Source organism: Rhea americana, unplaced genomic scaffold (genome assembly GCF_003343005.1).
Source record: "Rhea americana isolate MKP2758 unplaced genomic scaffold, rheAme1 scaffold_151, whole genome shotgun sequence".
In the NCBI taxonomy this organism is placed as follows: Eukaryota; Metazoa; Chordata; class Aves; order Rheiformes; family Rheidae; genus Rhea; species Rhea americana.
In genome coordinates, this window is record NW_028185606.1 from 815235 (window position 1) to 827541 (window position 12307).

The 12307-nt window shown below is 43.5% G+C and overlaps 1 protein-coding gene across 1 annotated transcript in view; it reads right to left on the reverse strand.

Annotated features, from left to right (window-relative positions):
- The window catches only part of PAPPA2 (pappalysin 2), a 122865-nt gene that overhangs the window by 42449 nt on the left and 68109 nt on the right, over positions 1–12307 (reverse strand). The gene's annotated exons all lie outside the window — the stretch shown is intronic.

Sequence of the window (12307 nt, forward strand, 5' to 3'; positions counted from 1 at the left end):
GTACTAATTAATTAAGCATCACAGACAATCCCACAGTGGGAGGGGAGTGCTGGCCAGGGGGCTAAGTTCTCCATCAGTGAAGTACAGCCAGTAGATTAATTACACAGGATGGAATCAGACCAAGACATGCGGCTAATATAACAGCTCCCACAAGAAAACGCCCTGGTTATTTGGTGGTCAGGACCAAACACCAAACAAYGGCCAGGACATGTCCCAGCACTAAAACTGACAGCAGCCCCTCCTAAGCAGAAGCTGGCTGAATCTTCCACATAGTTTCACACAGTAACTGCAGAGAGTAGAAAGGGAGGGACATCTGAACATCCCCCTTTCTGCTCTTTGGCAYTCCCGACTCTGCACATGACTGCTGACAATTTTTGTGCACTATGTTTGGTCCACGGRAGGCAGAGGCTGCACTGCCACCGTTTGCTCAACCTCTCCAGCCAAGGATGTGCAGAAGTCACAAAATAGGTGCCAACACAGAAGATAAGTGAACACAAGGTGCTGTTAGCTCTGCACAAGCCCACTGAGCCAGTCATGAAGGAAACCTGCAAGACACCTTCCCATTCATGGCTCTGAAATGCCCAGTGGGCACAGGCAGAGGGGAAGAATGGCACAGGGAAGGGACCACAAAGGAGAACAAGAAATGAAAAAAAGGCTGTTTTTTCAGTGCAGACCTGTTTATGAAGTGAGAAATGGTTTCAGGGCAGCTGCTGCAAATTCTTTCACTAGCTTATATTTCCATTTGCTTCCTTTTTAAAGAATTTGTTTTAYGAGTGCAGTGTTTGTCAGGTCATTAGCTTCTGAGGGCATCTGGTACCAATTGTAGCCCTCTCCCCTCCCCTCCCCCAGTTACCTCCTCCAGGCGGGTGCTTTGCTCCCTGCCTGTGCCCCCAGCACATGCATGCACGCACACACCCACTCTCATCTCTGACTCCACCTCCCAGTGATGTAACCACTGTCCTCAGCCTCCCTGTGTGCGTGTCTCTGGACACGCATGTGTGAGAGGGGCTGAACTGMTTTTCTTTTCGGGCTTGCTCTTACCTCCCATCCCCTCCCTCACTGGTCAGAAAATTAGACCATGTTTGGCAAAGCTTGCCTTTCTGCACACACAGTGTCCATGGGGATCTATGAACCGCTATTGTGTTGTGGGAACTGCAAGAAACCCCAGGCAAAGACCAGTATCCCGTTGCCTCCTACTCCAGGCTTGGTGATGCACTGGCACATCACAGTAAGAAAGTCCTTACCCCTAGATGCCTCCAAACACAGGGAGATTATCTAGCCWAGTCACAACCCACACGTCAAGAAGTTGGGCTGAAAGATGAGCAGTAAGTTAGCCAAAAGGCTGTAGGCTRTGTCAGAGTGCCGGGACAGCTGGGTTGCCACATCAGATTCTGCAGAGCCCCAGGACATGTAACTTCATCTGCTTATGAAGCTGTGATGAGTTATGGAGCGTGCACTCATCCAGTGCTAGATAAGGAGAGGGTAATGACACCCTCTGCTCATATCCAGTCAGACCAAATGCTTCATTAGCACAACCCTGCTGACGTTGATGGAGCGATGACAGACCACAGAGCCTACATCGTCTAGGAAGACAATGCTATTATTAAATAATAAATAACGAAGCATTGATCATTTGCATTACTACTGGGCATATTTTGGTTTTCCAGCAACTTGGAAACAACCAGCAATGCTGATATAAGAGAGATCAAGACATCAGCAAGTTTCTTATTCTATACACATATAACTATATACATCCATATAATAAGAGATTCATAATATGTAACATAACATGAGATAGAAATCTTTTTTTAATGTATTACATACATATAAGTATGTATATTCTGTATGTGTGTGGATGTATATATATTTTAGAAATAACTAGCTTTCTCCCACTTTGCCCCAAATGTTGGCTAACTTATCACCCTTTTTCTCTTTGCAACTAACAGCCTCCTTTCCCCCAAAACACCATCTACATTTTATTTTAGAGATGATCTGATACATATCTACTTAAGTTTTGAGAAATTGTTCTCAACCTGTACGTAGCTTTGAAGTCTGATACTTCTATTCCAGACCTCAGGAGAGGCTTGTATCACTGAAAGCTGCCTACTCTTCTCAAAAACATCAGTAAGTTTAATGAAAAATATCATCTCACCCTACAAACTTTGCCTTGATCATTTCTTTTATCATCATCACCACTATCATCGTAATATATGGGCAAGGATACCTTTGTGCCTGATGTTGTATGAATCCAGGACAAAGAAACTATGTGGCCTGGCACCATYATGATCCATATACCTTACCACAGTTTGGGTAATGTGATGGAATAAATCATTGCTCCCARCAGCTGGAACATCCTAATCATGGCTGGACGAGGAAATGGTGTAGTTAGCCCAGTTCTGATCTCAGCGTGAAGGAGTTCTTTCTCCTTTTGATGATAAATAAAATCCCTATATCACAGCTGCAAACTCCTGACATTCATCCATTTTTGATTCAGGCCATATATAATTCATGACAAGTCAATATATTTTTTTCCATATGAAACATCCAAAAAAATTCCATTTTTATCTCAGCATCTTTTGAAGCCCRAACTAATGATTTGTCAACAACATTTTTACAAAATACAGGTTTTTTTCTCCTAGCTTATTCCACATCAGCACCACCCTGCATTATTTTTCTGGCTCTCTAAGTTTCATAACTCATACATCAAACAAAATTTAAAATCTGGAAGTCTGTGAAATTCTCAGCAGTTTAGTGATGGCTCTAATTACTCTGGAATGATAAGAGCTTTGTTATGAAATGGGACCAATTCTACAAACTTACCCATTGGTATCCTTCATGTTTCTATAGTAAGAGCAGGAGGCCACTGCCAGCAATGAAACACCTTGAATCAATGATGACAACGCTGGTAAAAAGAGATCTTTTTGTTCTTCCAAAAAACAAATTCTGAAGAGTTGAAATTTTGCATTTTAGCACAATTATTTCATGGAACCCAGAAAATACTGATGGATTTACTCAACTTAAACTAAGCCAAGCTGAATACAATRCAGCTGCCTAAAGCACAATAAACCATCCATAAATTACTGTAGTATCTACCCAAGCTTTCAACCCAAAGACTGTTGTTCAAAGAACCCTTATCAGCAAGCTCTAACTTTAACATGGTTAAAGGGGAGAAGAAGAGGTGTTGATGGAAGTCAATGTATGCAGTCTGGTGGAGTCTGGATTCTATGACTGAACATCAGTGAGATAAAAGATATTCACCCCAAAGTAGTCTGGCAAAGGAGGAAAATTAGAAAATGAGAGAAGATACTTTGGAAATATTGGGAATTTCTTCTCCTTTCAGGTAAGCTTCTTTTGAAAGGGAAAGGTCTCACACTTATATAGTAAAGCTGATGGCATCCATCTGCGTGGTAGCAGGATGCATGTACAGACCCAATGGCAGTGATGCTTCTTGACTAAGATCTTCATTGAGGTTGCCATCTCAAGCACAGTGTGTTTGTTTTTGTACATGACTCTCAAAGGAACTGGCAGAATAACATTCCTGCAAGTCATCCATTGTCATGTACCTAACAGATAGAGAAAAGCGAGCATAAGGTGTCAAATGACCTGCTGGCCTCTTCATAGCCAGAGTGGCAAATGTGCAAGAAGGAGCAAGAAGAACTCAATYTCAATATATTTCTGAATGGTTTCTTTCCATCATTTTTGTTGCTTGCTGCAGCAAAATAGRTACACAAAAGCACACAAAGTGAGGCTGAATGGGATCTCAGGTTCACTTTAGCCTATTTCCAATCCGAGGAAGAATCAGCTGTAGCTTCATCATTCCTGACAGATGCCATCTTTCCTGAATGAAGACAGCCTATCTGTCAATCATGAGACAAGCACACAGGTATAACTTATCTGTTAAGCTGCATGCTTTCCTGTTACTGAAGACAAAACCCCYCATAAAGAAGTCTGTTAGAACAGGTCGACCATACTATTTTGATGCTGAAGTTCAGCACGGAGAACACAGGACAGCGCTGGCAGTGCAGAGGAAGTCCCTGGAATAACGAGAAAGGTTTTTTCAGCCGCTGGGCTGAAGAAGTACAGAGAAAGTCTGCCCTTTCCAGAGCAATCCAGGGCTTCACCGCATTCTTGGCTGGCCCAGATGGAAGCTATAGCAAAGACCCTTCATCTTCTACCTGCACTTAACCAGAAGCCCACGATCTTTCACATAGGGGTAGCAACTTCAGTATAGTTATTCAGGCCTTCGTCACACAAAGGGACAGCCATCATTTACGTCAGTCCATATCACACCATATAAATTCATCTGGGCATCCATCCATCACACATTTGTCCATTCATCCATGCACACGTGATGATATACATTCATCTGTCTACCAGTCAGTCTGCCTGACCAACACTAAGCACAACACCACACACATTTTCCTACCTGTAGGGTCAGCCAACAAGTATCTGTTCGGTTCCTCACTGATGCATACATAGTCAACTATGCCAAAGACCACTTTTATCTACATCCTATCAAAATGGCAACATGCTATACTTTATTTCTGCCACTTCCTAACTTTTCTAAGTGCAAAGAGGATTCACTTTTGATTTATATCCTTCTTTCCAGGTCCTCACTCACAAGATCTTGTCAGGTACCCATAGTTAGAACATATTCATTCAGACAGATTGCTCTGTAATGATGTACCATATAGCAGCCAGGAGCTGGACTCTATTGCCTGCCTCTCTAACTCTACCATGTCTTTGARAGTTGACTAACAAAACTAGCCTAACACTGCTAAACACCTTAGAAAAAGGGCTCTTGGAAGGGCCACTAGTGTCAGTTTGGGACAACAGGTAGATCCTGAGCTTCATGTGGCTCTCTGGCAGTGTTTGGTCCCCACGTGGTCCCCGTGTTGGGGCTGCATCATGTCACCAGCAGCAGGGCTATTCTGGGTAACCCAATGTACAGCTAGGGTAGAAACCCAATCAACAAGCCAGAACAACTAGCAATTGCACTAGTTTGTACTGAGAAACAGTAACACCTTAGTCCAGCTTTCTCTTACAGACATCTGAGACTCCTAATGAATTACTTGCTGCTTTCAGTAAAGCATTTCTAGAGTGATCTTGCCTTCAGCTTTGTCACAGTACCTKGGTTGTGCTTGGTGCCTCTGGGCTATGTGAACATGTTGGTGTGAAGCTTATAGGCTCAGAAAAATTCACTCTCACTATGATGTTTGTTCATAAAAGTCCCTTCCGCCTTTACAGTCTGGGAATCTAAAAACTGGTGTGAAAGGTTTGGAGGTGTTCATGTCACTGTATCTGCAGGGGAATCACTTCACTCTGAGAATGTCATGMTACATTGTGGGTCATAAGGATGAACAGAGGTAAAGAAAAACTTCTGATAAGCAATGATTGAACAGCTGGGAAAAAAGACGACTTAGAGGGATACAACAGTGGCCTATAAAATTCAGGATGGCTGGGAGTAAAGGARAAAGAAATAATTGTTTGTTGTGTCTTCCAATATGAGAAGTAGATRATCTCAAATGGAAACAGCAGGCGGTCAGTTCAGTGCATACAGAAGAGTACAGTTCTGCTTTCAATGAATGGTCAAAAAATGAAACTCCTTGCTGCAAGCTGTGTAGGTGCTAAAATTTTATGAAAGTTCAAGAAGGATCAGAAGAAAAGTTCCCTGAAGGCAATTAAACAAAGGCAGYGCCTCTGTCTCATGAAACTCCTGATCCACAAAACATGGCAGGAAAGAGCATTATCCAGAGAAAGTACTTCTACATGCTCACTATATACTTAGTCTTTCCTGGCCTCTGTTTAGCTGTTGCAAAGATGGTGGGGCCAGTAGCCAGAAGGATAATTTGGTTCTCGGAGATGAAAAAAAAAAAGAAAAAAAAAAAAAAAAGAAAGAAAAGAAAAGAAAAGAAAAAAAAGAACCAGAAGAAGGAAGGAAATGATCTTGCCTTTGTACGTAGCATTCATAATGGTACTAACAAAACCAAGAAGGAGTAGGAATACTGAGGGATATTAAAAGGCAGCTGCAARCAGGATTCACAGCTGGCATGCAAAACTGAGATTTAAAAAGCAGAAACTATACATCACAACAAAGAGGAGATGGTGAAAGGCTCCAATCACACTATACAAACATATGCACACAGAAATAAAATCTGTTGTCAGGGGCATTTGGACCTTTCTAAAAAGGATGGAACAAAAGCCAGTGACTGGAGTTGAAGATGGACAACTTTCATCTTGAAATCACAGGCAGGTTCCCAACAAAGAGGGTTAYTGGAGATAAGAATAGCTTAGTAGGAAAGAAGGTGGACTCATCACCTCCTAGACTCTGTAATATTAGATAAGAAAACCTTCTGAAGGGCGTGTTTAATCCAGTTTCTGGGAAAAATCCTATGGCCTGTATGTGACACTAGGGATAGCAGGGYAGAACAGGGGCAGGCTGGCTGGCAGTGGTACACCTAGATTCTCTGTAGGCAAACCTCAGAGCCTACAAACATTCATTCCCTTCTTCAMAGGATGTGGGGAGAATATCTTGTGTATCTGGAGTAAACTGTTGGACTGGGTAGCCCTTCCTCTGATGTGGCATCAACCACCCTGTTTCTCAGCTGCCTGGCTGATCCATTTAATGTTCAGGATCCATTTGGTGGGAAAACCTAGGGTTGGAAGATACTTTTTTCTAGGAAATTGGCTAGTCTCTGGGAAAGACAGAAGATGCCTTAATTGTTTTTTTAAAAGAKAAAAACATATAGAAAGCATTAAATTCAAGAAGCAGTCACATTACCATCCCCTTATTGGGCAGTGAAGCCCACCAGTTGACAGAAACAAGTCCTGTGGTAGAGCCTTGGCCACCAGTGTCTGTCAGCCAGTCAGTGACCTCATGAGAAGCACCACAGGTCAGACAGCTTTGCTGCAAGAGGAGAAGCACCTTGAGAGGTCTCAAGGGCAGAACCAAAGGCTGAGGTGGGCCAGTGGCCCAGGAAAGATGATGGTCAGCATACTGGCCTTGGTTCTTTAGAGGCTTTATCCTCCAGCTCAAGGGGACAGGATGCGCATGGTGCAGGWCACACATAACCTGTTCTAACAAGTTTCACACTGTATTGAGGCTGTGTTTGCCTAGGAAGAGGAAGGAACAGCTGTTCAGGCAATAYGTGATATCCTCCGGGCCAAACTATTCTCAATGCCTGCTGCATTGCAGCTACAAGATACATGTCCCAGCCTTGGGATCAAGGTAGAGATCCATCCTTTGCACCTGGGGGCTGCACCACTTTATCAGCTGTGATCTGAGGWCAAACTAGATTCCTGAGTCACCATTCCATGTCATTTGGCAGTACCACATGTCTAGGACAAATATTTTCAAAGCAAACCCTTTCTAGGTCATTTGTGTCTTCTGTTAATGACTGCCATGCTTTTCCTCTGCCTCTTGTTTGTCCTCCCGTTCTGGTCCAACCATGGGGGACCCTAAGCCAGGATAGGTGGTACAGCAAGTCATTCAGCGGGAAGGAAAGGAAGTGCCAGCATCTCTAGCCAGCGTCCCCACAAATTTTCATGCCAACACAGATATAATTCATGAACTGACTCTGAATTAAACTAGCACACTGGGGAAAGAAAATAAATCAAACAAAAACTGCTTTTGAAATGATACTTCTCTCTTAGCTGAATAAAAACAAAGATTAGCAATTGACAATATGTTAAAAAATAAAGAAAAAAGAGAGACTTCATCTGAGTCTTCTTCCTCCCTGACACTCATTTGCCACATAAAAGAAATCCAAATCAGACTCTCTTTTAATACATTAAGCCTGCTTTCAGGCCAGCTGAGGAGGGCAAYCATATAGGAAATAGAAACACAATGCGGATTTCATTTTGCAGCACCTTTCCTGCTAATGTGCCAAGGCATTTCCCAGCACACGCTAACATAAAATAAAACACAYTAAAAATAAAACCAAGCTAAAAATAAAAGTAACAGAGGAAATGAACAATGTTCCCCTGGTTTGATATGCTGCCTGTACCAAGGAAAACAGAAGTGACTATGGCTCAGTTTTAAAATCCAAAGGAAAAGAGCAAGCACRAAAGTTAGAGTTTAAGCCTGGCAGGATGGCAGTCCTGATGAGGCAGCACTCCCAGTCCCAGCTACAGCGAGAGCTTGGTCTTTATCACCACTGAAAGGGGACAGACCCAAGGGACGGTGCTGCTAACACAACAGCGCCCTTGGTGAGGCTTCCTTTCAGGCACATCCGCGTCTGCTGCTGTGAATTTTCAGGAAACTCATTAACGCTTTGATTTCTGCTTGACCTCCTGAGTCTGTGAATCATCTGAGAAAGCAAAGGGAAGCCCCGGGCTGCTGGCAGGGCCAGTAGAGAGGGAATCCCGCAGCCCTGTGCTGCCAGAGCAGCATTAGGGAGGGCTGTTTCTGCCTGCGGTGCTCTTCCGGCCTCCAGCCCCATGAGATGGTCTGAAAGGAGAAGACTACTTTCTTCAAAACAAGGCTATGCTTTGGCTAGTGTCAAATACCTGCTGCATCCTGACCCAGAGATGGCTGCATTTCATTTGCAAAGAACAAAATGTCTTTATTTTCCTGAGCCTGCAAAGCACTTAGATCCTTCGAGATGAAAGATGCTACAGAAATACCAGGCTGTTACATTTATTATTTTGGCAACGAGCATTTCTAGACTGAATTCATGAAACCTCTTTTYGCTGTTGCTTTTGTTAATTTGCCTTTTTGGGGCTATTTTTAGGAAATCGTTTACAAGCACATGCTGTGTATGTGAGGCTGGGTGCGTGTAAATGGTCAATTCAGTTCTTTACTGGAATAACAGAGGCTTGATTTTTTACAAACGTATTTAAACTTCTTAAGATTTTATATTCCTCGATTTTAACAGGAGATTTCCAACCCCAGACTCCACCTGCCTTTATGCCAAACCAATTATTAGTCCTTAAAAATAAAAACACTGCTGTACATTTGTTTTGGAGTTGAAATAGATTTTTAACATAAAATAAGGGGGAAAAATACTTGGGCACTTCCTGACTTAACAAAGGCAGATCCTTATTGTTAGCAAGACTCCTGGAGATTATAAATCAAAGCCTAACACTCTCCAAGTATTCAAGTCTGTTGTCCAGAAAAGAGAAACCATAAATAGCATCTCCTACTCTTAAAACTCTGGGGATCCCGATTTACTCAGAGTGTTTGCTAAGGACACTTGTGTAACGTGTAATTTAACATACTACCACTTTGCAGCTGATCAGGGTAATTTATTGCTTGGAGGCCAGTAGCCTGCTTTTGAGGTGCTTCAAGTTACCTTCACGACTGAGGAGGGTTAAGACTAATCACATGGTCATTGCAGCAGCCTGGCTGATGAGTAGAAACATTTTACACCACCGTAACTTGAATGTTTTCAACCCTATGCCTATCCTCTGTGAACAGCTGGCACCTCATGACACCTCCAGCCAGTGGAAAATGTTCTTATGCCAGATTTATAGGTGGAGATAAGAAAATGCAGGCCTCCATTTAGGATGGATACACAGTGCATCACTAGGTTTTCTGGCCCTGGACAGACTGTGAAGGGTTTGGCCCTCCCAGTGGAGGTCACACTTGCCAAAGAGCTCAAAACTCCTATAAAACTCTGAAATAAGGGTGTAATTTTCTGAAGTGCCTCCAGGTGAGGAGATCTAGAATGGGGAGGCTCATCTTCTCCAAAAAGCAGCCGCTTGCTTGACTTGTCTCAGTGCCAGAAAAGGGGAAGGCAGCCAAGACCCACATACCCAAACTCAATGCTACACTGCCAACCTCAGCACTGCAGGTGTGAGAAGGCAGAGGGAGCGGCCGAGAGATGTGGGGAAGAGAAGAGCCGTGGAGACTTTGCCAGCCCTGGCCTACTGCAGCCAAGCCAAGGCCAAGGGGGAGCCCACAGGACAAGAGCAAGACAGGGAAGAGAAGACTTAAGGATCTCATCAGGTCTTTTTGTGCCCATCTGTGAAAGGATGGCAGACAGTCCAGCATACATTGGAGATACGGAAACAAGCTTCATATGAAGCTGTGTTTCATGGCTGATGGGCTCCAGTGTCTGAAAATGTTAAGCAAGGCGCCTTTCCTGTGACTGGGATGTTTGTAAGATCCCTCCCCTATGTGGAGTCACTAGTGTCTGGCAGAGGTTGATCTGACAGGGTTTCCTCTCACTCTTTCTCCCCTCTCGCCAGCTATACATTTTTATGAAACACAACGGACATTCAAGATTGTTGCTCCACTATCAGATTTGATGAAAACTGACTCCTGACTTCAATGTTACTGGACTAGGGTCAGGGGAGTGAGGCACACGCACAACGCGTGATGCAGCAAACGCTAAGTATTGCATCTCCAGCAGAGAGGGGCACTTTATGCAAGCTGAGAGCAGGCACATGAATGGTTCCCCCTGCCCAGCTGCTGGCTGGTAACTTGTAAGTACTGGCCACTTGGTTGCAGGTCTCCAACCAAAATCTACTTTTACAAAYGCCTTCCCTGAAATCCTTAAACAGAGACTAGAAAAGAAAAATATCATTTACTTTTCTGTGCATTTCTCCCTGTATGTGCTTTTCTCTTTATGCAGATGATACTCACCTTCGCCTGGTCATTTTTTTTCCTCCTTGCAGTCATTTCCCAACTTATGAGGGGGAGGGGGAGGTTCTCAAGCAATGAGAGAGCAAAATTATTTTAAAAGATGAGAAAATGTAATTGAAAAACCACATCAGTTGGCCAGGGTCTTGGAAGTATGTGTGTACATAGCTGTAATGGCTACCAGGAGGAAACTGATTGCATTTCAGGTGGACACTGATCCTTTAATGTAGGACTGAGAATAATATTTATATGCTGACTCACTAAGATTTATGTTTCAGTATAAATCACACATGCACTTAAAAAAAAGAAGAAAAAAGGCAAAACGTAYGTAACATAAATCAATTGTACTATGATCCCACACACTTTTAGACAAACACACACACATTCACTCATTATCAGGTATGTTTGTCCATGCAGGGCCATCAGCAGAAGAAAAATACTGATAGTAATAGTGATTCAATGACCCCATGCAAAGCCCTTAACACTTAACACCCTCACAGCTTCAGGAAAGCTTAGACGCAAACTTAGCATTCCCAGTCGCATAATTTGAGTAATTGGCTGGACCAGAGCCCTGGATCTGGATACTCGTAACTTCAGGGAATCTGGGATCTAAATGCAAAGCCAGACTTTGCAGGTCTGGCTGTCATCAGCCCCACTGTTCCTCCAGGACAAAGCTGAGCACCTTCCTTTAATTCCTTCTTGGGTCTGCATCTCTGCTCAGCACGTTCTTTCTGCCTTGTTTATTTAGTCTATCTTGGATGACAGTTTTTCCCCTTGTCCCTTTGCCAGCACAATTTACTTGGAACACAGTGCCCCGTTCTGCAAATACTGCTTCTCATTTACTGCTTTATGAAGACATACAGACGCCTGCGAGCACTGGATGTCAATAAATTAAAGTGCTGTTACTACTACTATTGTTATCGCTGTATTATAGCGGGGGCAGCGTGAGACTTGGTGCAGGGCCTGGGATGGATGGGAAGCCAGAGAGAGGAGGAGGAGGAGATGCATACGGAGATATTTGAGGAATCTTCCGTGGCACCCAAGTCTGAACCGGGCAAGAGAGGCTCCCGCTTCCCTCCTTTGGGAAATGGGCCTGGGACACGTGGTGGTGGTGTGGAAGGAACCAAAACCCAGACAGAAAGGCAGGCATCTGCAAGGCTCTCACCAGCAGGCTGTTTTACAGAGAGTCACCCTTGCGGTGTTTTTCCTCCACTTTAACAAGAGCAGTGAGTGTGCCAAACACGACCTGGGAAGCTTCAGCTTCGTCTCCCAAGGACCTCAGCTAACCCATGTGGTGTGGCTGGGAAGGATGGAGACGAATCTGACTAGCCCACTCTGAGGAGGAATGCAAACACAGCCCGGACTATAAACCACTGGGTATTTTAGTTGATGAAATTTTGTGTTATTAACAGAGATGCTCATGTGCTTAGAGTTTAGCACATTCTTGGGTGCCATGTCAGAAGGAGGTACAAACAGGGCTCTCTAATCCTGCAGAATAAAACTGTGTACCTTCAYCAAATTAAAGAGTATTGTAAAGCACACTCAAAAGAAACCTAAATTTTAGTTTCAATGGTGGCCCTTAATGAAATTCTGTATCAGAGAGAGCTTGATTTTCCTATCTGAAAAGGTCCTTTAATATAGTTTTAGGCAGATGCACAGACCACAAACAAAGTCTATCTTCCTATGTTCCCCCCACAGAGAGATAAGGAAATTGAGTCTTAT